This window comes from Suncus etruscus, chromosome 15 (assembly GCF_024139225.1).
Source record: "Suncus etruscus isolate mSunEtr1 chromosome 15, mSunEtr1.pri.cur, whole genome shotgun sequence".
NCBI classification, from domain to species: Eukaryota; Metazoa; Chordata; class Mammalia; order Eulipotyphla; family Soricidae; genus Suncus; species Suncus etruscus.
The window spans coordinates 40,113,002-40,137,673 of NC_064862.1; the positions used below are offsets into that span (position 1 = coordinate 40,113,002).

General features: G+C 39.9%; 1 protein-coding gene across 2 annotated transcripts in view; it reads right to left on the minus strand.

Annotated features, from left to right (window-relative positions):
* The window catches only part of ACTN2 (actinin alpha 2), an 86,824-nt gene that overhangs the window by 55,280 nt on the left and 6,872 nt on the right, over window positions 1–24,672 (minus strand). The window lies entirely within an intron of this gene.

Genomic DNA, 24,672 nt, shown 5'->3' on the forward strand with positions numbered 1-24,672 from the left:
GCTGGACTATCACTCTGACCCCTTAAATTTCATTTTTACAGACAAAGATCATGTATCTGATCTATCCTTCTGAGGAATTTGGACCTTCAATTTACAAAGTCCTCTTAGGTTTTTACCTTCTAAAAACCTTTTACCTTGTAGGAAAGGTAGACTTTAGTATAACCTTTAAGTATATCCTTTAAGAGGATATACTTATTTCCTGCCTACAACTACACCAAGCTTGCTTCTAGGATGAATAAATAGATAATATTTAATGAATATTCAAAATGTCCTACTTGAACAGAGGGCGGGCGGTATTGTGTAGAAAAAAGGAGAAAAACAGTAGGATTCATAACTACTAATTATCTACAACTAGTTTTCTGGAATGAATAACAGTTTCAAGCTAGTATCTAAATCAATTGCAGAATAATCAATCATTTAGAAATTAGTATTACTAGCAGTAATAATGACTTCCTACTAGCATCTTTCAGTCCTTAGGCAAAAGCCCAGATTTCAAAGACTATTATTACATGCAGTTCTGCCCTGGAAAGACTGAACAAGTAAACAAGGGTGATCTTCACTGGGAAGATGGAATATAGGATATGGCATCTAAAGTTGTTCTGTTTATTGTTCAAGCATCTTATAATTTGTACACTCTTTCCTGCCAAAACCAGATTAGAATGTGGCCAGCAGTTGCTGGCTAAGAATGCAAACTGTCCCCTCAGCTCTCAACAGCTGCTGGGCTTAAGAACAAAGTGTCTGGCACATTAGACGAAGAGGAAACCCACAAATAGGGTTTATGTGGTAGATGAGAAAATGACCCTTTCAAAAACAGACTATTTTCAAGTCACACAGAGAGACATCGTTTCCATTCAAGTGATTTTTCTGGGTAAAGATGATTTTTGTTTACTTGTTTGTTTTGGGGGGGCACCTCTGGTGGCACTCAGGGAATACTCCTGGCTCTGCCCTCAGAAATTACTCGTGGCAGGCTTGGAGGAACCATATGGGATGCTGGGGATTGATTGAACCTGGTCGGCCACATGCGAGGCAAATGCCCTACCCACTGTGCTATCACTCTGGTCCCTAAAGAGGATTTCCAAATCTGTTTGTGTCACTTATTGCAAGAAATATATGTTCAAATTAAATTCTAGAGCGATAGCCATTATTGAGGTTTCACAATAACAAAACAAAAATAATTGTCTCTCCAATCCAAATAGTGTGGCTATCTAAATGTAAATTAATTACAATAAAAAATTAAATTTTAGTTTCCTAGCTGTGAAATCCATCTTTCAACTATTTAACAAATGGGTGGTAATAGCACAGCAGTAAGGTGTTTGCCTTGCATACTGCCAACCCAGGATGGACCTGGGTTCAATCTTCAGCATCCATTATGGTCTCCCAAGCCTGCCAGGAATGATTTCTGACCACAGAATCAGGAATGGCCCCAGAAAGTTGCCAGGTATGGCCCAAAAACCAAAAAAAAAAGAAAAGGTGGAACTGGTATCATAAAAAATTCTATTGGACAGTGCTATTTTAGCAGATCACATTTCTTTCTTTCTTTTTTTTTTTTCTTTTTTTGGTTTTTGGGTCACACCGGCAATGCTCAGGGGTTATTCCTGGCTCTATGCTCAGAAATCACCCCCGGCAGGCTCAGGGGACCATATGGGACGCCGGGATTTGAACCAGCGACCTTCCACATGTAAGGCAAATGCTTTACCGCTGTGCTATCTCTCCGGCCCCCACATTTCTTTTTTTTTTTTTTGGTTTTTGGATTTTGGGTCACACCCGGTGGTGCTCAGGGATTACTCCTGGCTGTCTGCTCAGAAATAGCTCCTGGCAGGCACGGGGAACCATATGGGACACCGGGATTCGAACCAACCACCTTTGGTCCTGGATCGGCTGGTTGCAAGGCAAACGCCGTTGTTCTATCTCTCCGGACCCGCCCCACATTTCATTTTTAAGATAGTATAGATCAATCGATTATTTAAATATTAATGTGTTTTATTTTTGAAATGGTAATATTGATTCAAAAATTCAAGTGGCTGGGCTGAAGAAGTGATGCAGCAAGACAGAACCTTCCTTGCATGTGAACCCTTGGGTTTAAACCCCAGCACAAGGGGTTGGCAGAGAAGGTGAAATCATATCAAATGGAACACAAGGCACTGAAGGAAAAGCCCCCCCATTTCTTTAGCTCCTCCCAGAAATTCTAGGCCAACAAGGTCCATGCCAGTGGGTAGAGATATGCTTAGGGCCATGCTAAAGGGTGCTGGGGATCAAAACAGGGTCAGACACATACAAAAGATGTACCTTAACTTTCCTACTGTCCTAACCTTCTGGTTTACTTATTCTTTCTTTTCTTCTTTTTTATTTTTTGGGGGGAGGGGGAGGGCACATCTGGTGGTTCTCAGGAGTTACTCCTGGCTCTGCACTCAAGAATAATTCCTGGTGTGCTCAGGGATGGAATGTCAGAGATTCAAACCCTGGTGGGCCGTGTGCAAGGAAAGCACCCTCCCTGCTGTGCTATAGCTTCGGCCGCTGGTTCTCTCATTCTTGATCTCAGTTCCTATCTGCAAAGGCTACAAATACACTTTGCTCCCTCTTGATCTCTTCAGTGATATTCTATGCATATATAGATCCAAATCTAATTTTGATCTTTTTTATTTTGTTTATTTTGGGAGCCATACTTGGCAGTGCTCAGGGCTTACTCCTGGCTCTTTGCTCAGTGATTAGTTTTGAAGGTGCTCGAGAGTCTAAACATGGCACTGGAGATCAAAGCCAGGTCAGTCACATGCAAGGCAGGCACCTTCCCTACTGCACTTTCTTTTTGATTTTTGGTTCCTTTAACACAAATCATAATATACATTCTGTCCACACCTAACTTTTTTCACCCACTTAAAAACTGTAACCTGAAAATCGTTGCATACCAGTATATAATCTGCCCAGTGAACTTCACAGAGGTCACTTTTAGGAACCTAATGTTTTCCTACTATACAACTGGGCTCTACAGGGGCTATCGCTAAGAAAATTATTTTGTACCTATGGCCTAACAATCAATAAATGAGCATTTTGCAACAAGCAAATGTACAGATCATTCCTTTGTCTAGCCACATAATAGTCCACATATTTCTCTTGAAATGAGTCTTATGAAGTAAAAGAAAGGAAGATGGGATGTGAGAGATTCCAGAGTAACTATACCCAGAAACCCAAGTTCTTAGAGTAAAAAAGCATCCAAGGACTCAATTCCTGCTAGCAAAATCACTTTACAAACATTTATTTTAAATTGACAATACTGAAGTTAATAATAAATTTAACTAGTTGGAAACTGGACAATAATAGCACATTGCGATTTCTTTAAATGGAATTAACAGGTGGCCAAAGAGATAGCACAGTGGTAGGGTGTTTGCCCTGCATGTGACCAACCCAGAACGAATGGAGGTTTGATTCCCAGCATCCCTTGAGCCTGCCAGGGGTGATTTCTGAGTGCAGAGCCAGGAGTAACCTCTGAGCGCTGCCAGGTGTGATTCCCCATACCCCCCCAAAAAAAACAAACAAATAAACAATAAAGGAATTAACAGAAAGAAAATATAGTGACAAATAATATGGGTTGTTTTACTTAGAATACACTTAAAATGGGAGGATACCATAGAGCAACGTTCCTTGCCTTATAAGTATGTAAGTTAAATCCTTTCATAATTAGAGTGTCAGAAGTATTTCTGATATAAACCCAAAGAAGCTCATGGAAATTAATGCAAGCATTCTGAAACTTTCTATGGAATACTGAGAAAGTGTAATTTTCAGATTTAGTACAATGAAGAAAATTTTCCATAGGTAATTATTGAATTGGGCAAATCTAGAATAGATTTAATCTCAAAGGTCTATTTGTTTAGTAAAATCTAATGGGGCTTTCCCATCTTTAATGAATATTCCTAAGAGCCAGCAAAAAGTGATGAGTAACCAATTTAAATGAGGAAAAAGGACCCCAACAGTTCTGTGATAATAGCTTGCAAGAGGCAAATGGATTCTGAAAGGGAAGTTCCTGCTTTGTGAAATTGTTTTAATTTTAATTCTATTTCATTTTAATTACCATGGCCTAATAGCGACACTCTATGCAAAACCCATTGTCCTGGTTTTTATTTATTTTATTTTATTTTATTTTATTTATTTTTGGTGAAAATCCTGACAATTGTGGAGGAGATAATTTAAAAAAAAAAGACAACAAGAGCAGCAACAAACTCCAAACATTTTACATGTTACTGTTTATGGATTTATGTGCACTTTTAGAGGAACATGCACCTATTCTGGCCCCATTGGAAGTTTGATCAGAACCAAAATCCTGGCTCAGAGCTAGAAATTCTATTTCTGACACTCTGCAATTATTTGCCCTTCATAACCTGACACTTACCCTGATGCAAAAAATGGAAAGAGGGAGATAATAGTTGCCAAGTTCAAAAGGTTATCGGAAGAATAAAGAAAAGAAATGGAATGGTACTGCTTCATCTCAAAGTTTCTGAAGACTCCTTCTCCCATGACACTACTGAAACCAAGTCAATTTTCTAAAAATGTTCCATTTTGGAATTAAAGCAATAGTACAATGAGTAGGGCATTTGCCTTGCAGTCAGCTGTATCAGGTTCTATCCCTGGCACTCCAGCTGGTATCCCAAGCCCACCACGAAAGATCTCCAGAGTGCAGTCAGGTGTGGCCCAAAACAAAAACAAAAACACATAAAAAAAATCAGGGGGCCATAGAGATGCACAGTGGTAGTATGTTTGCCTTGCACACTGCCAGCCTTGGATGAACCTAGGTTAGATTTCCAGCATCCCATATGATCCCCCAAACCTGCCAGGAGTAGAGTAACCCCTGAACACTGCTGTGTGTGGCCCACAAACCAAAAACAAAAACAAAAACAAAAAAACTTTTATCTGTTCCTCTATTTAAAATAGTCACTTGAGAAACCAAAGCAAAGCAATAGTACACTAGGTAGGGTGTTTACCTTGCACATGGCCAACCCCAATTTGATTTCCAGAATTCCATGGTCCCCCCAAGCCTTCCAGGAGTGATTTCTGATCGCAGAGCTAGGAATAATCTCTGAGTACCACCGGGTATGGCCCAACGTTAAACAAAAAAAAGTCACTTGAAGAGTAATTTCTACTTTACAAATTCTCAATTTTCCAAGATTCCTTTTTGCTTTTCTGCTTCTTTTCATAAATGAACTTGGAAAGTACAGAAGCATTAATAGTTTCCTCACACCTGTTCAGAAACCCCAGTGAAGGTGGACAGATGTGTCAGAGCTGTTCTTCTGAATTAGTCAGTTTTTGGGTGAAACAGGCCACTCTGCCCTCAATAAAGAGATAAAGACTGGAGCATCTCTTGGCTCTCTGCCATGCCTCATAGTTTCTTCAGCCAGAAAGACCCTGGCTATATACCACATGTGAAATTTTACTATGGGGTGAACTTCGCAAATGCCAATATCCCCAAACCTGGGGTCAGCCCAGCAGTACCTCAGAAATCAGCAGAGCAACCTTCAGTTGAAATAGTCAGACACTCAACCATCTTTTAAAACATGGTAAAAAGCGTTTCTTCTGACATTTACCCTAACATTAAGCCAATTCTCAGAACTCAGTCATTCACAGCAGTGACTGACTGTTCAGCATAATCAGCATTAAATAATCATCAAATCTTAAAAATAAAAAAATAAAAAAATAAAAACCAACCTGGGGCCTGGAGAGACAGCACAGCGGTGTTTGCCTTGCAAGCAGCAGATCCAGGACCTAAGGTGGTTGGTTCGAATCTCGGTGTCCCATATGGTCCCCCATGCCTGCCAGGAGCTATTTCTGAGCAGACAGCCAGGAGTAACCCCTGAGCACCGCCGGGTGTGGCCCAAACAAACAAACAAACAAAACAAAATAACCTGCCCAGATTTTAAGGTTATCCAGTGCCTAGATATATCTTTTCATGGTAAAACACACATGACATTTTACTAGTTTTAGGCAGGAAGTCTGCTAAGTAACTTACCAGAGGTCTTAGAAGTCCTTTGAAAACCCTAATGTTCTCACAATTTTTTTTTTTTTGGTTTTTGGGCCACACCCGTTTGATGCTCAGGGGTTCCTCCTGGCTAAGCACTCAGAAATTGCCCCTGGCTTGGGGGGGCCATTTGGGATGCCGGGGGATCGAACCGCTGTCCGTCCTATGCTAGGGCTAGCAAGGCAGACACCTTACCTCTAGCGCCACCTTCCCGGCCCCTGTATTCTCACAATTTTAGTAATCTGGCAAGCCTTGTATTTTTCATTTGCAAATCTCTGGAGGGTCTTCAAAACCCTTCTAGATAGCACAACTCATCACAGCTCAGTTTGACCATCCCTGAAAATCAGCAACCCCCAAATCTGAACCCTGGCTGTGACCTGCTGGGAGTCTCAGTTGGACCACCCTGCCCCCACTCAACGAAATGCTTTATTTATAGGCTTCACAATGCTTCCAATGAAGCAAGATAATTCACAAAAGATTATAAACCACTTCACACATCAAATCTCAAAAACTGCTGAAGAAACACCAAAGATCAAAAGGCAGTGATGGGAATTATAGAAACTTGAAGGGCCTTGGGGATTTCCGCAGAAAATCATTTGATGACTAGAAAACTAAGAGTGTAGGTGCAACTAAAGTCTACTTGAGCAGAGAAGATAGTCTATCTCCAGTATGTTATCAAAAGTCTGCTAGGGTTTATAGCACATTTCACAGACAATTGCTGCACACAGACAAAAAAAGAATGTAAGGTCTGTGAGGCAGATTACAGAGGATTCCAGGCCTCCATTCTTCACAAGTACTTTCACCACACGTCAGAGAACAAAGAGCTTAATTAGCATATTTCCTTAAGGTAGAAGGTGTTCGGAACAATAGTTTTATTGAATAGGGGTAAAAATATTTTGTTCATGTGTATTTTTAAACTTATTTCTAAGAGAAATCCTATGAAGAGCTACATTTGAATCAAGACTGGGTTCAAAATACAACAGGTATAAAAAAACCTTCGCCTTCAAATTAATTCCTATACTAGTGCTTAAATAAAGCAATTAAACACACACACACACACACACACACACACACACACACACACAGAACCCCTGTATCATCAAGGAAACACAAATCAAAATGGCCGTGACACATCATCTCACATCCATGAGATGGAAATGCATCAGAAAGACTAAAAATAATCAACACTGGCAGGGATGCTTTGAACAAGGAACATTCATTGCACTATTGGTATGAATATTGTTTTGGTTTGATTTCTAAGGTAAAAACAAAAGGAGATAATCTTTTGGTCTTAGATTATAAAACTGAGATTGCCAAATTGGATGGTGGAGGTGGAAGGATAAAGAGATAGATTAGAAGTAACAGAAGGACAGTGGTGGAGTGTCTTGGGCCTGTTGATGGTATTACTCTGAATATCAAAACATTAATACTACTGAAAACATGTGGCCTAAATTATAATCATTAATTTGGGGGTTGGTTTTTGGTTTTTGGGTAGGCCACACCTGGCGGCACTAACGTGTTACTCCTGGCAAAAGCCAGGACAAGATGGGATGCCAGGGATCAAACCCAAGTCAAACTCATGCAAGGCAAATGCTCTACCCACTGTGTTAGCCCCCTGGCCCCTTTATAGTTAAATTGTTTAATCAAAAGAAGTAATTAAATCCTCTTGCCAAAAGTGAGCATTATAAAAAGGCAAGTTCCTCTGCATTCCATTACTATAAGGCTCATAAGTTTTTCTGAAGCTTCTCAATGTCTGCAAACATAAACAGCCTGAATCAAAAACCATAAAACAAACCAGCAGTTTCTAATCCAATTTTACTCACCTTACCTTTTCATCAGCTAAAGAAGCTAGCACCTAGCAAATGTACCTTTATACCCTCTACAGAGCTCACTCACTCCTACTCAAATTTTAATACTTCAGTTGACCTGTGATCATTTCAGTCTTAAACAAACCAACAAACAGAACCTTGACAGTATCCAAATATTGTTCTTATAAATACAAACTGAAGGACTGGAGAGATAGTACAATGGATAGGATATTTTCATTATACAAGGCCAAACCTAGTCTGATCCCTGGCACTATATACTATCCCCTAAGCTCCAAAAGTTGTGCCACCCCTCTCAATGCTGGTGAAAGAACAAGAAGAACAGGAGCTTTCTTCAACTTTTTTTATACCTGCTGATAGGTGCTAGCCCCTGCAAAGCAGTCCACTGATCAGCCGTCATAACCAAATGGTAAAAAAAAAAAAGTGGTTTTCAACCTTCCTGCACTTCAGAATTGCAGACCCGATGCTGGTAGTGGCTGAAGTGGAGGTCACATCTGGCTGTGCTCAGGGCTTACACTTGGTTCTGGTAGTTTACAGGAATATATAATATGTAAGCAATGTTGGGGTCATACAGGGGTTTGCTGTGTGGAAGGCAAGTGCCTTAACTTCTTTTATATCCTTCCTGCACCTCAGAGTTTGTTTTTTAATAGAAAATATAAGGCCAGGAATGTGTCTTAATGGTAGAGTATGTCTTGTATATATAATACATGGGAGGGAAGGAAGGGAGGAAGGAAAGAAAGAAGGAGAAAAAGAAAAATGGAAGGAAGGAAAGAAGGAAGAGGGAGGGAAGGAGGGAAAGAAGTGCTGAAAATTTGTATCTGCTCTAGTTCCTTATTTCTTTTAAAGTATGTTAAACTTAACTACAAAACCCTAAATGTCAAAACCAAAACCAAAACCAAAAAAAAAAAAAAAAAAACAATTAAAAAATCACCACACACACAAAGCTCTAATTTTGAGAAGGAAAAAAAAAAAAAAAACTGGGTAAGAAGTAAATGGCAAACTCTTAACTAAGGGTAAAAATAGAATCAGGCTAATGGATGATACTGTAAGTGGGTAGGTTAACGATGGTTCTTCCAGCACTTGAGAAGATAGTCCTCTTCAGGTCTGGTTTTAATCAGAGATTCTCAGCTGTGAATTTTAGGCTTCAATCCCCCAGCTTTATAAGATTAACTTCGTTAGTGTCCCTGAACTGTTCAGAATGTATTAAGAAAGTGCTAAAAATTTTTGAGGTTGCCTAACTTTAGAAATACAATTCTTTTCAGGTTTTTTAGAAAGCCAAATCTATCCCAGACTAATTCCAGTTTAAAGAATTCCAGTTTCTGATGATGGCATCTTCTCTATCTTGCAGAAACAATGAAACAAATGAAAGTTATTTGGGAAAGGGAACTGGCTAGGGAAAATGCTTCAGATTAGGAAAATGTAGGCTTCAATGGGAAATCTGTATGTTTTGTCTCAAACTCGTGGCCCACAGGCCGTTTGCGGCCCTCCGTACAACATTTTGTGGCCCTGCCCTAGAGAAATCTTTTTTGTTTTGTTTTGTTTTGTTTTGTTTTAGTTGTTTGGGTCACACTCCCCAATGTTCAAGGCTTACTACTGACTTTGCACTCAAGGATCACCCCGACTTTGCCTCCTGCGGCCCCCAGGTAAATTGAGTTTGAGACCCCTGGCAGCATCTCACTGACACTATTCTACCACTCCGTAGTAAGGAGGAAGGTGAAATAATTCTTGTCCTTTGGCTAGATCTGCATTCTGTTCAGTCATTAGCTTTCCTTCCTCCCACAGAAACGTTTATGTCCTTCGGACATACTTTTCACTCTTCCTGACCCCATCAATGAATCTATTTTTTGGATTCTTTTTTGAACTAGTTATAATGCCTCTCCAGTTTCTTATTTAGAGTCAAATAGCACCTTTAATGTACTCATTTTTGTACGCACATAAAAGTCTACCAGCTTTAATAATTATCTTTTAATAGTTAGAATTTTTTTTAAAAAAGAGGTCAACTTTCAGGGGCTAGAGAGATAGCACAGTCAGTAGGGTTCTTGCTTTGCACGTGGCTGACCAGAGTTCAATCCCAGGCATCCCAAATGGTCCCCTGAGCCCTACCAGGAGTGATTTCTAAGTGTAGAACCAGGAGTAACATCTGAGCACTTCCAGGTGTGCACCCCTCCACCCGAAAAAGGTCCACATTCAAATATGCTTTCAGATTTGCTATTCTAATCTTTTCATGTCAAACACTCCACTTAAAATCCAATAAATTTCCAAGACCGAAATAAAAGTTCATTTAAAATCCAGTAGGTGTCCCCATGTTTTCTCTCATACAGATCACCATATATAATACGAGATTTTGTTGAATTACTTAGCATTTTTCTCTGTTCATAACGCTTTTACATTTACCTAGAAGCTAAAACATTTCCATCTGTTAATTTCCTCCCTATGCATATAAATGTCCTACAATATTTTATTACCACTTCTGGTACCTTTATCCTTGTTCCCTTAATGTTTCAATAGCCATTACTCATCTCTCCATTTCTAAGGTCCTCAAGATAAAGATTAAGCAATAGAGTAAGGACATTAAATATTTCTTTGAGCCTTGTTTCCCACCACTGGCTAGCAACTTAAATGATCTCTATTTTAATTCCCAATGGGCATTTTAAGATTCTTGAAAGAAAATTTTAATTATTAAATAAAAGGTACAACACCTCTCTCCTAAACGACAGTTAATAAGTGATCTTGATGAAATTCCCTTTCAATTGGTAAATAGGGAAAAAAGTTCAGATTATAGAAATACACATATATGGGGCCAAAAAGATAGCATAGAGGTAAGGCATTTGCCTTGCATGCAGAAGGTAAATAGCTTGAATCCTGGCATTCCATATGGTCCCCCGAGTCTGCCAGGAGCGATTTCTGAGCGTATAGCCAGGAGTGACCCCTGAGGGCTGCTGAGTTTGACCCAAAAACCAAACAAATAAAATAAAATAAATACACAAATATTTTCTAAACTCAGAACTGAAAACATATGTTAACCTAGTCAAATCAAATATCTTCAAAAATCAAAGAGGTGGTTTTTTTTTTTTTTTTTTAACCTGATAAGCTCAAAGAAGCCCATGAAAACTGGTGCAGGGTAATCTGAGCTTGAAGATTTCCTGAGGCCAGAAGCCTGACTTAGCTACTGGCCGAGAGTTCTGCAGGGTCACACCTGCCTCCTCCAAGCTGGCACCAGCTCCATGGAGAATTCCTTTGAGACCTCTGGTAAGCAAGCTTTTAAGGCTCCCAACAAACAGTCTTACATATGATTGATCCTGAGCTAAGTTTCCCAAAATAACTTGTTCCCTTGGAGCCCGGATAATTATGTGCATGATGTGGCTCTGTGACAGGGCAGACCCAACTGTTGCTCTGCTTTAGGTAAGAGCACCATTTCTTGTTCTTACATTCTCTTTTGGAGGCTGAATTCATGCTTAAAGTAAAACGCAAGGATACTTTACCCCATCCCGCCCCACCTCGGTCGGTTCCAGCAACTGGAGAAGCAGCTGGTACTCCACAGACAGCAAAATAAATATTCTTTAATTTAGGTTCACCATACTGTTACTATTTTCAGGGACCCAAATAAATGGCTGCCTACACAGAGGGTTTAAAGCATTCATTTAAAAGGAAGCAGCTCTCGGGAATATACCACATTCTCAGCATTGGTGAAGAGTGGAGAGCACAATTCTCAGGCAGGGGACAATCCCCACTCAGGTGCATCTACAGGTTTTCTTCTCCATCTGGGAAAAACTTTGATTAGCAGAAGGGATCAATAAAACCAGGGAAACTGGACATTTTCATAGTTGCAGCCCTGTCTCCATGGGAGGGAAGTAGGCTGGGCTTTCCTAAGCTTGTCCCCTAGTGCTAAGTGGTCATAAAAACATATAATAAAATCTCTGCATTCAGAGACATTTTAGATAATTATATGCTATAGTAAAATGTACATAAATAAACACTGGATTCTGAATTATAGCCTAAAGAATTCTAGCAGGCTTCAGGGCAACTAAATGTTACCATTAGACTTCTGAGATCTTAAAAATCTCTGCAGTTTCTACAATGAACAGGTATGATAAGCAGTTATTGAAAAAGTCTATCTTATGGGGCCGGAGAGATAGCATAGAGGTAAGGCGTTTGCCTTGCATGCAGAAGGATGGTGGATCGAATCCGGCATCCCATATGGTCCCCTGAGCCTGCCAGGAGCGATTTCTGAGTGTAGAGCCAGGAGTAACCCCTGACCGCTGCCGGGTATGAACCCAAAAACAAAAACAAAAAATTGAAAATAAAAAATAAAAGTCCTAATAATGAGAATGTATGAGGGAAATTGAGAGCCTGTGTAGAGTACAGGCGGGGGTCGAGTGGGGAGGAGGGAGACTTGGGACATTGGAGATGGGAATGTTGCACTGGTGATGGGTGGTGTTCTTTACATGACTGAAACCCAAACACAATCATGTATGTAATAAAGGTGTTTAAAAAAAATAAAAAAAATAAAATGTCTATCTTTAAAAAGTAACTTGGGAAGATTGACAGAATTTGTTAGTTGAGATTCACCTTAGCAAGTTAACTTCCCTTATTCTCCCAATTTCTACCTAGAAAAGAAAGCTTACTTAAAACTGGATAGAATCCAGCAACTCTGATATTCAAAATAACCTTTCCATGAAGTGTTCCTCCCACATGTATTCACAGTAAAATCCCTATTTATTTTTTAATCCCTACTTAGACAAAATATTTTAAAACCCTACAAGAACAGGTGCTAATTGTGCAAGTTTTAGAGACACAAAATAGAACTCCTTTGGAGTCCAGAATATCTTGATACTCATTTTAGCAAAAGAACTCTCTGTCTTGTCCCAGGTTTTTATCTTTGTTTGTTTTTATTTTGATGTCATGATTTACAGTATTGTTTATAACAGGTTTCAAGCGTGTAATATTTTCACCTACATTCCCACCAGTCTGTGACCCCAACCCTCCACCAGGTTCCCTCCATCAGGTTCCCTCCTTTCCTCCCCTGACAGATAAATGTGTGTTTGGGGGCCACTCTTCACTGAGCTCAGGGGGAGCTCCTATGGGGAGCTAGGACAGAACCGAGGCTGGATGACAGACAAATGCTCTACCCACTGTACTTTCACTCTGACCCCAATATTTTTCAATTTAGTGATTGTGCATTGGCTTTCATAGGCTTTTCATAGGCTTTCAGCAGTTAGTTAGGTCTATCTAAAAAAGTAGATTCTTTTTTGTTTTGTTTTTGTTTTTTGGGGGGGCATATCCAGCAGTGCTTAGGGGTTACTCCTGACTCTGGGCTCAAAAGGAATCACTCCTGACAGGCTTGGGGGACCATATAGGATACCGGGAATCAAACGTGGGTCCATCCTGGTTGGGTTTTGTACAAGGCACTACCACTGTGTAGTACTACTGTGTTATCACTCCAGCTCCAGCAAGTCGATTTTTATAGGCTCTCGCTTCTAGAGCTTGGCTAGGCCCCTATCTCTGTCCTCAAGTTACTTCCAGACCTCTTTCACCCCCGGTATTTATTTTCTTTTCTTCTTTTATTTAGTTTTGGGGCCACAATCAGCAGTACTCGGGGCTTATCTTGGTTCTAAACTCGTAAATTACTCCTGGGGGTGCTCAATGACCACATGGGGTGCTGGGAATCAAATCTGGTCAGTGCTTACAATGCAAATGCCCTACCCACTATACTATGGCTCTGGGCCTGCATCAGGTATTTCTGACAGAATCTAATCCTGCTATGAAATAAGGACAAATTGGGGCCGGTGAGGTGGCGCTAGAGGTAAGGTGTCTTCCTTGCAAGCGCTAGCCAAGGAAAGGACCACGGTTCGATCCCCCGGCGTCCCATATGGTCACCCCAAGCCAGGGGCAATTTCTGAGCGCGTAGCCAGGAATAACCCCTGAGCATCAAATGGGTGTGGCCTGAACCCCCCCCCCCAAAAAAAAAGAAATAAGGACAAATTTTACATTAAACATGAGCTTAGCATACAATAAATAGAATTAGCATCACTTTACCTGATGATTATTGTCATCTTTATACTTTTTTCCCAAAAAAGAGGAAATATTTAAACTGTCAGAATAAACCTAAAAATCCAGCATTGGTAACTGGCTCACGCATTTAAATCATGTTTAAACTTTAGTCTTTCAAGTAAGCAAAACAGACATCTTTAAAGCCTAGTACATGTTAATATCAAATTGTCTGCAAAAGAGTCAATGTAATATCTATTCATTTTTGATTTGGGGGCCACACCTGACAGTGCTCAGGGGTCACTCCTGGCTCTATACACACACACAGAAATCACTTCTGGCAGGCTCAGGGAGCCATATGGGATACCAAGCATCAAACCCTAGTTGGCCATGTGCAAGGCAAAGGCCCTACCTTGCTGTGCTATCACTTCAGCTCCTCAATGTAATATTTATACAAGCAAAATATGTAGCTTATAGAATCACCAATATGGAACAAAGTGCAATGAGGACATAAGGAGAGAAACTGTCCCCAGCCTCAAACATGGGCTCAGTCCCACAGTAGTCTGCAAGGCTCAGGCCTCTTGGGAGTAGAGCTGGAACATTGTACACCTGAAATCTCAATCATGGATAATTTTGTATCTCACAGTTAAGACAATTTTAAGAAAGAATTCATGACTAAACTTCTAGGTTTTCTAGTTCAATAATAGATTAATACTTTGAGAAAAGACTTGCTCTCCTCTATATGTTATTCAAGTTGCAGCATTGTGTTAACCTTCATTGACATTGCTGGTCAGAAAATTTCACAGTAGTTTGCAGAGCAAACTGAACAGAGTTTGAAAGTTAGAGACATCAGAGCTTGTAAATACTCTGACTTTAGCTATTCAAATCTCCATCATCTGCCTCTCTTTAAAGCTAGAGGCCACAAGAGTTTACCAACATAGGGCACACCTTACATTTTATGATTCTTTTAAATTAATGTAGCTCAGTAATATGGGGGGAAAATTTTTGTAAGGCATGAGGAGACTGGAACTGCTGCATGCATTCAATCAACATAGAAATTTATCATAGAAATTCACCTAATCAGGTGATCCACATCCTTAAAAATAACCTTTCAAAAGAGTCCCTTGTTTTATTTGTTTGTTTGTTTGTTTTGGAGTAACAGCCAGATGTAAATAGGGGCTACTCTCAGGTCAGTCTTAGGTGGTACTAAGGATCAAACCAGGTCTCCCAAATGCAAAACAGGCACACTAGCCCTTAGAGTTCTCTCCCCCACTTAAAGGATGTTCAAAACTTTTGCTCTGCAGAAAATGCTCTTTCTAAGTAGAATTCCTACCTCATCTATACATTTTTTTTCCTTAAAGGGCCACACCCAGCGGCGCTCAGGGGTTACTCCTAACTCTGCTCAGAAATCGATCCTGGCAGGCTCAGGGGACCAGGAATGGAACCCAGGTCCGTCCTGGGTCAGCTGCATGCTAGGCAAATGCTCTACCGCTGTGCTATCTCTCTGGTCCCATCATCTATAAATTCTGATTCACCATGAAGGTCTTTCCTGGAATAAGACAACAGGTCTTTAAAAGACCATCTTTAAAATAAGGGTGATCTCAGAAAAGCAGGTTTGAAAGAAGTTTAGCATTTAGAAATACACAATTAAAGGCTGGAGAAATACTACAGGGGGTCAGGCACTTGTCTTGCACATGGAAGACCCAAATTCAAACCCCAGCAGCCCATATGGTCTCCTGAGCACCACCAGGTGTGACCCTAAAACTAAAAACAGAAGACAAGAAAATGCTATATTGAAATGTTGAGATCATGAAAAATTGTTAACAATTCAACTTCATTAATTGGAGAGAAGAGAAGGGAAACCAGACAATGTTAGCCAGCAGGAAGAAGTAGCAGGAAGCAAGACCAAGGGTGGGGTATCTTATCAAGGCCTTCCAAACAGAAGGGAACAACTGACCATCCTTTCAAATTTTGACTGCTTCTTTCAAAATTTTGTTTAGAGAAGAAGCATTTTTGATGCCTTTTCTCTGGGGGGAAAAATATCACTTTGATGCTTTTGTTCTTTTAGCACTGGCAATTACTTGACAATGTAGGCACAGGTCAAAACATATCACACACCATAAGAATAACACTCTGTAACATTTCAATAAGGGAAGAGATGAATTGATCATTCCTCATGTCTGAAACTTGGAGTTTTCTTGGCCTATTCCATTGACTGTATTCCGTTGACTATTTATAGAATATATCATTATATTGACTATATTCTCTTTATTTTTGTGCACATTTGAAATTTTCCATGATAAGAAAGTAAATGAACGAGTTGGGTTCAGAGCAATAGTACATTAGACAGGGTGCTAGCCTTATAAGTAGCTGACCTAAGTTTGATCCAAACACTCCATATGGTTTCCTGAATCCACAGGAGTGATTACTAAATACAGAAACAGGAGTAAATCCTGAAGACCAACAAGTGTTCCCACCCAGCAGTTAAATAAAGGAATTTTTAGGGGCCAGAGCGATAGCACAGGGGCACAGATTGCCTTGCACGTAGCTGACCTGAGATGACAAAGGTTCGATTTCTGGCATCCCCGAGCCCATCAGGAGCAATTTCTGAGCACAGAGTCAAGAGTAACCCCTGAGCACTGCCAGGTGTGGCCCCTCCACAAAACAAAACAAAACAAACAAAAAACCAAAAAAAAGTGATAATTTTTAAAACATAAAATAAAGGGAGTGCATTGGACTGCCATTTCAAAATGTGTTTAGCTAAGTCTCTTTTGAGTAACTAAATCTTAGAGAACATTCTTGTCCACTAAGACATCATGTCTGTGGGAGGATGACTATGCTCTTGTCTCTGAAAGTCTCACATTCTAGTTCCAAAAGGAACTTGACTCAAATACTTAGGCATCTGATCTGGCTTCTTTTGACATTGAGTCAGATAGACCAGCAGTTAACTCCAAAGATATCCCCTTTGTGGCATGTCCTATAAAAAATTATTTAAGGGGTTAATTGGCTTTATCCTGTGGCCACTTTCCCCCAACTTTTTCTTTTCTGTTGGACAAAAGCAACTGCTAGAGTCTACCTCAGAGAATGGCCATTTATCATATACCCAAATTTCTCCTTCTCACTTAATGTCCCAAATTGTACCCATGTAGAAATTAAAAAGTCACAAACACATTCCCTTCCACAAAACCCAAACAGTTTTTCATCACTGAAAAAGTTACAATATTGAACCCTAAACTTACTCTCTATGTTGCTAGTTAGATATCTAAACAAAAAAATATCAGAAAAAGTTTTAGAGTTAAGTTTGACACATAAACAGTCTGGATTTGAAATTCATTGCAGCAACTTGTAAACCAAAACACAATGAAGGGTGAGTGGTAGGGCATTTGCTTTGCGTGTGGTTTGATTCCCAGCATCCATATGGTCCCCCAGTCTGTCAGGGGCGATTTCTAAGTGCAGGTCCAGGAGTGATCCCTGAGCACCGTTGGGTGTGGCCCAACAACCAATCAATCAATTAATCAATAATAAATTAAGTTAATAAAAAACACAATGAACCATCTAACAACTCCATATTTTATAAAATTTCAGCTGTGAAACTGAACTACTGTATACTTTTGTAATTTAGATAAATTATATATGTTCTAGTAATTTTCTAACTCTCAATCCCTTTGGGGCAAGTTACTTAACTTTCCCTACTTAAAAACTAAAACTTAAGATAAGTAGTAAATAATGTTTATTTTTCAAGACTTACAAAGATCAAATAAAATAGTATCTATGCTAAAATAGTGCCTGGAAAATCTTAGAAACAATTGCTGCTCTGCTTTATACAATGAGTAGCTTAGAATACTATGAACAGAATGTCAAATTTTCCCTTTTATATTCTACTAGCAAAAATCCATGTAAAATTTCACTTTTAATATTTTGTTGGAATTATATTTGTTTTGGTGCTGTACTGAAAAATAAAACATCATTCTGTCTCAGAATGTAACATCAGAGGTCAAAGCATGCAATGACCAGTTATCTCTTATTTTCATAAAATTAGAATAATGGATTCTTAATTATATATTTTGCAAAATGTTAAATGCCTAGTTTGCATTTTGATGAATAACATCTCTCCCTCTACTAATCAGACCAAATCCAACCCTTACCCCTCCTCCAACAAAAAAATGTTTTTGTTTCAAAAATCATAAAATATTACCTTCCATGAGTACTCTCTAAAGTGATTAATAACAGTTTTGTTTTACCATTTTTATAACTGGTAATCAATTTCCAACACCCAAAATACAAATATCTGGGGAGGGATTTTGCTTTCATTTTGGGCAACTCCTGGCAGTGTTTAGGAGTTAATCCTGGCTCTGCACTCAGGAATTACTTCAGGTAGCCTCAGGAGACCATATGGGATGCTGGGGTTCAAACCCAAGTCAATCACACCTAAGACAAATGATCTACCTACTGTACCATGATTCTGACCTTGGATATTTTTAAGTGTTGAAAAAAGCCATCTAGGCCAGAGTGATAGCCCAGCAGCAAGGCATTTACCTTGCAAATGGTCAACCAGGATAGACCCGGGATCCTGGCACCTCATATGGTCCCCCAAGTCTGCTAATACTAATTCCTGAGCACAGAGCCAGGAGTAACCCCTGAGCACCACTGAGTGTGGCCCAAAAACCAAAAGAAAAAATAAAAAATAAGCCATCTAAATAATAAAAGAGAGCAATAAAAGAAAATCATACCTCATTTGGTGTTACATTCTACATTTACTATATTAAGATAAACAATTATATTACTTTCAGTTATCATTACAAATGTTCAATAATGTAATAAAATATAACACTGGCCATTCCAATTGCAGAAGAATTTTATGTCACAGGCTTTAGCATATCACTATAAATAATTTCTTACAACTTTTCATTTCTTTTGAAGTATAATGTAGTTTATGAGCTATGTGATATCCCATTCCATGGTGCCAAATCCCTGGGTTTTTATTCCAGCAAATAATCCAATTCAAATGCTAGAATCAGATTGACTGGCACAGTTTCAAGGAATTCCAAAGTGAGATTTCTCCAGGAAGAAATCAAAAGCTACAGTGCTAGTAATTTCAAGTCATGTAATATATTCATGATTTAACCCACAGAGCAATATTTCTGAAAAAAAATTCAGAAACATTGCTGCTTCCTTTAGGATCTGCTACTCTTAGCTCATGTCAGCAACATACATTTTCCACTATCCTCCTCTCAGTCCATAATTTACATTGAGGGGCATAAGTAGATGATGACTATAACCATTTAAAAGATGAGAATTTTTCTCAAAAAAATAATATAACCATTTAAAAGATGAGGATTTTTCCCCAAAAGGACATTTCTTTTAAAGAGAATGGTGTAATGCATACTAATAAGAACTTTGCCCAATGGTTTGTATTTTGGGGTTTGTAATGGTTCGTAATGTTTATAATGGTTCATAACTAGCAAACATGTAAATAAAACAACTCAACAAATCATGCTAACTTAGTATTGAGTTTGGCCTCTTGAATGCAAAACATGAACATAACCTTCTGAGTATATCCTCAGCAGATTTCTTTTTAATTCTACAAACATATAATTTCTGAATTGTTTTAAAAAAAGTATTGAGCTGTTCAGGGGTTGGGTATTGTCTCTAAGGGCTGAAGTGCATATTCTGCCTATGGAAACCCCAAGTTTAATTCCTGGGTATGTGTCATTCCTTTGGTATTGCTGGGTATGCCCCCCCCCACAAAATTAAACAGTTTAGGGCTATGGTAGTAGCTCAATGGTAAAGTACATGTTTTGCATGAATGAGGCCTTGGGTTTGACCCCCAATATCATATACCTAATAATAAGCTAAGTAACAGCTTGTCTTTGAAAGTTAAGCCTTAGAATTATGAATTAAGTCAAAGAATTCCATTATTTTAGTACTTGAGGAACTACTTTAAGAAGACATTTCTTTTTAAATAGGGGCCATTTGGTGCCAGAAATCAAATTGAGGGCCTCAGACATGCTGATATACATTCCAATGCTTGAACTATTTCCCAAGTTGGAAATAAACATTAACAAAATTCTATACAAGTTAATATTTATATATTTACTGCTCAAGGCATCATAAAGACAGAAAACATTGTTAATTTAAAAAAAATTTTTTTTGGTTTTCGGTTTTTGGACCACACCCAGTAACGCTCAGGGGTTATTCCTGAATGTGTGCTCAGAAATCGCTCCTGGCTTGGGGGACCATATGGGATACCGAGGGATCACCGTGGTCCGTCCTGGGTCAGCCACATGCAAGGCAAATGCCCTACCGCTATGCCACTGTTCCGGCCCCTAAATTAAAATTTTTATTGTATTTAAGTTTTTTAGATATATAGCTCATAATTCCTTCATTACGCAACTGAGATTGTAAGCAGTGAGCAGACAGGGCGTAGAGTGCTGGGGTATATGCTTTGCTCATTGGAGGTCCATATATAATCCCTACCACCACAAGTTCCTCTTAGCACTGCCATGAATAACCCCAGAACAGAATAACGCCAGAACATGAATAATTCCCAGCACAGAACTGGGAATAGTCCATAAACAATACTAGGTATGAATACCCCTGTCCAAAAAATGTCTACTCCTCATCCTTGGAGGGGACCTCAAGATAGCAACATGTGATCTAGGTTCTAAAGGGCAAGAGGCCTCTCCAAGGAGGAACATGAAACCCCAGGATGTCTAAAAGAGGTCAGGGATAGGAATGGGTAAAGGGAGTGAATTAAAAACCATGAAGATGGACTAGAGAGATAATACAATGGATATCAAATTGCCTCCGATACAGCCAATTCAGGTTCGATCCCTGGCATCCCAAATGATCTCACTGAGCACCACCAGGAGTGATTCCTAAACACAGAGCCAAAGCCTATGCCCTGAACCTAGTAGGAATGGCCTAATTCCTCTCCCATCAAAGGAAAAAATAAAACAGGAGGGCTACAGATGTGAAAAGGGGCCATAGGGAAGGCAGGAATCTTAAAGAACCAGTGAGAAAGTGGTAAAGAAGACAGAGGCCAACTCAGATCTGGCCACCTAAAGCATACAGAGAAAGTGAACTCTCTCTGGAGGCATAAAGAACACAAGAGGGCCTTTGAACAATCAATACCACCATGATGAGACTTGTGTTTAACAAAGATCATTCATTCCTACCAGTGACAAGGAGAAATGCCTGCAGATGAGCATGACCTGTGGAAGGTGCCAGCAGGGAAGCACTTCTCCAAGCCAGGAAGGAAACACAGAAGGCCTAGAGATCTGAAGCATATCTTTGGAGGATGGAGCAGCTCCAGAGGCATTTAGGGGTGGGTTTGGCAGAAAGTGGGTGACAGTGGAGCTTGGTTCACCAGGCTTTCATCTTAGGATCAGGAGAGATGCTTCCTTCCACCAGGAAGGAGTATCACAGGAAGGGCACTGTGCCTTGGAAAATATCAACTCCCAGAATACATTGGTCTAAATAGCACAGATCTCCTTAGAAGTAAATTTTTTGTTTTGTTCTGTTTTGTTTTTCTTTTGGGGCCTCACCCAGTGGTGATCATGGCTTACCTCTGCACTCAGGGATCACTTCTGGTGGTTCAGGGGAACCTTATAGTCATGTGCAAGGCAAATGCTCTACCTGCTTTTACCCCAGCCTAGAAATGGATTTAAATATATATATTTAATATATAATATAATTTAATACTTATAAATATTCACGCATATATATGTATATATTTATATACATACATGTGTATGTGTATATATGTGTATGCACCACTTTCACAGATTCAATGAACTTCAGATCATACTGTCAACTAATAGTACATGGAATTCTGCTAGCAGTGGTTGGCACCTAAGCTCTGTGTTCAAGGCTCAACTTTGTTTTCTTTCCACAGCCTGGTTGAACTGGGTGTCTCTCCTCTGAAATTCTCTCTTTTTTTAATTTTTTGGCTTTTTTTTTTTGTGTGTGTGTGTGGGGGGGGGGAAATCACACCCAGCAGTGAACAGGGGTTACTCCTGGATCTGCACTCAGAAATTACTCCTGGCAGGCTCCAAGAACTGCATGAGATGCCAGGAATCGGGTCCTACCTGGGTCAGTCAGGTGCAAGGCAAATGCCCTACAGCTGTACTATCTCTTCCAGCCTACCTATGCAATTCCAACTCATGTTTTCTGTCTCTTACTAACTCCCAGTGTGGATTGATTCAATTCTCTATTGTGGCACAGACTAGGGCCATTATCAAATGCTGCCAAATGAATGTAAGACCGTTTGAGGCACTTGAGCTCCATTTATATTTGGCTCTTCAGTTGAGCCACCAAACATCTTAGCATCTGAACTAGGAAATTGTGGCCAGGAGGAGTGTTTCGAGTGTCATAGGTATGTGTGCCTGTGTTCAGATAGAATGTGAGAAAGAAAGGTTCCTCAGAAGTCTGCAGAAAGACCAAGCTCTTGCGCTGGAAGTTTGCATTCCTCTGAAATTTGTCTAGCACAGTAGAGAGCAAGCGCTTCCCCTCATCTTTGCTTTCTTGTTCTTTCTGGAAGAATTAGTACGGTTCCCAGGGAAACAGTGGTACAATTCTGACTGTCCTCCAACGGATTCCGTATCAACTCCTCTGCTCATCATGGCTGCTCCCCCACCCACTCCAGAACTGTGCCTTTTCTGTAGGTGTCTCCCAGCTGCGGCAACTGACTGCAGCACTTTCTGACAGTTTTCTGAGGCTGCGTTAATTAAGTTTCCCAGAGAAGAGTTCTAGTCCTCCTCCCACACAAATGGAAAATCTTATTTTGGGTTCCAGTTGCTCCCTGTGTGAATTCCACTAAAGGGGCTGAGCAATGCCAGGACGAGTCAATGCCTAAGGGAGGAGGCACAGACAGTGATTTTTTTTTTTTTACCTCCTTGTGACTCTAGCCCCTTTAGTGCCACATTCCTCTGGGATAGAGCTTTCCTTTTCTCTTTGGGATTTTTTTTTGGGGGGATGGGGTGGGGAAGCCACACCTGGCTAAGCTCAGGAATTACTCTTGGCTGTGCTCAGAAGACCATATGGGATGCTGGGGATCAAACCCAAGATAGCCACATACAAGGCAAGCATCCTATCTGCTATACTATTGCTCCAGCTCAAGAGAATTTTTAGTGCATATCCAAGATTTTGCTCTTCGTCTTCTAGGGGCAGACAGTCTGCCTAATACTCCAACCCTCCTATCATGACTGAATAGATCCACAGACTCACACTTCAACATGGCAGCCAACCCTTCTTCCCCACTGATTAATAAGGCATCCAGTACTTATTTAACTTTCCCTCTTGACACACTCTCTTAGTGGCTAAACAGATACTTCTCATTAGTTTGTTTGTTACTTGTCAATACATATCCTGAGTCTTAAATCTAGCAGCTCTAATGGTAAAATCATGTCTGCTTAATTGGATTTAGACCACAGCTTGCCATGGAAGAACAAGAACGTATTTAGTATTTTTTTCTAATCTCTCTTGATCAGTCTCAAGTTGATGCCTTCCTTGCAGTTGTTTCTGTTGAGTCCCTTATTCTAATTCTCACTTTTGATCAGCACAATCCCCTGACAGGCTATTTTTTTGCCTGGATTCTTCCATCTCATGCCCTTGTCTACTCCAGTTTATTCTGCCAACAATACCAACATTAATCTTGGCTTTTCCTAGCTGAAAACCTCCACTACTTAGAGAATGCAGTCCTCACTTATCCTGGCATCCCATTATAACCTGGTCTGTTGGGTCCCTTTTACTCCTTTATTTGTTATTTGTGTATCCTCAAAGAGTTCCCAGAATGAGAAATTGATTCCCATCCCCTTCTCCCTTTTTAGGGGGAGATCTTGGTAATATTTATCTGCAGCAATAATTCACACAGATAGGAGGGTTAAGGGGTAAAAGGTTGGGCACAGAGAGTCCTTTGTCAGCCTGCTCCTACCTCCAAAAAAAAAAACCTGGAGCCCCCCAGCAAACTCTCCCAAAAGACCCTGAACTCACTCCCAAACTATTCCGCTCTCGACAGCACCCCCATCTGAAAGGTCAAGGTGGGACAACAGGCAAAGAATTATCTTATGGAAATGTTTTCATATACAACACTGGTTCCTCTTTATCTGTTCAGTTTTCTAAGTCTACATCTGCAGGTTGAGCTTCAGTTAAGCCTATATCCTCTTACACTGCCTCAAACACAGAACATGAAAGTACATACAGCCAGAAGACTAGGGCTAAGCACTGTCCCACACCTTTGAATCAACTCAGCATTTTCTTCTTTTATACCTTGACCTTTCTGAGTTCATTCCTGCATTACTTTTATGGGGTTTTGTCTCATAAAATCACAAATGCTGGGGTGCCCTGATAGTGTTTAAATACTATGCAAACATCTATATTTATTATGACATCACACTTATCATTCCCCCCCAAATGGCACAATAGGCTGCTCACTCTATTTCTCTAGCTAGAAACACATTGCCTTTTCCCTTCACTCAGTTCCCAGTTATTACATATTGAAGCCTAAATCAAGTCCTAGAAAGCTACTCCATCATCACTCTCAACCATGACCATTTCTCGTATTTGACGTCCAGAATTGTTCTTTATTTGACTTTATTTTACTTGGGCTTGGGGGCCACAGCCAGCTATATTCAGTGTATGCAGGGGAATATGTGGTGCCAGGGACTGAATCCAGGCACCCTGCATACAAAGCATGTACTTCTCCCACTCGGCAATTTCTTCAGCCCCCAAATTATTCTGTATTTAAGCACTTAACACTCAAAAACTTTCTTACTTTCTAGCAAAGTTCAAGTGTGCAAAATTAAATGAAAATTGAATTAGAAGTCTGGCATGTAATTCAAGCCATAGAGGACATGC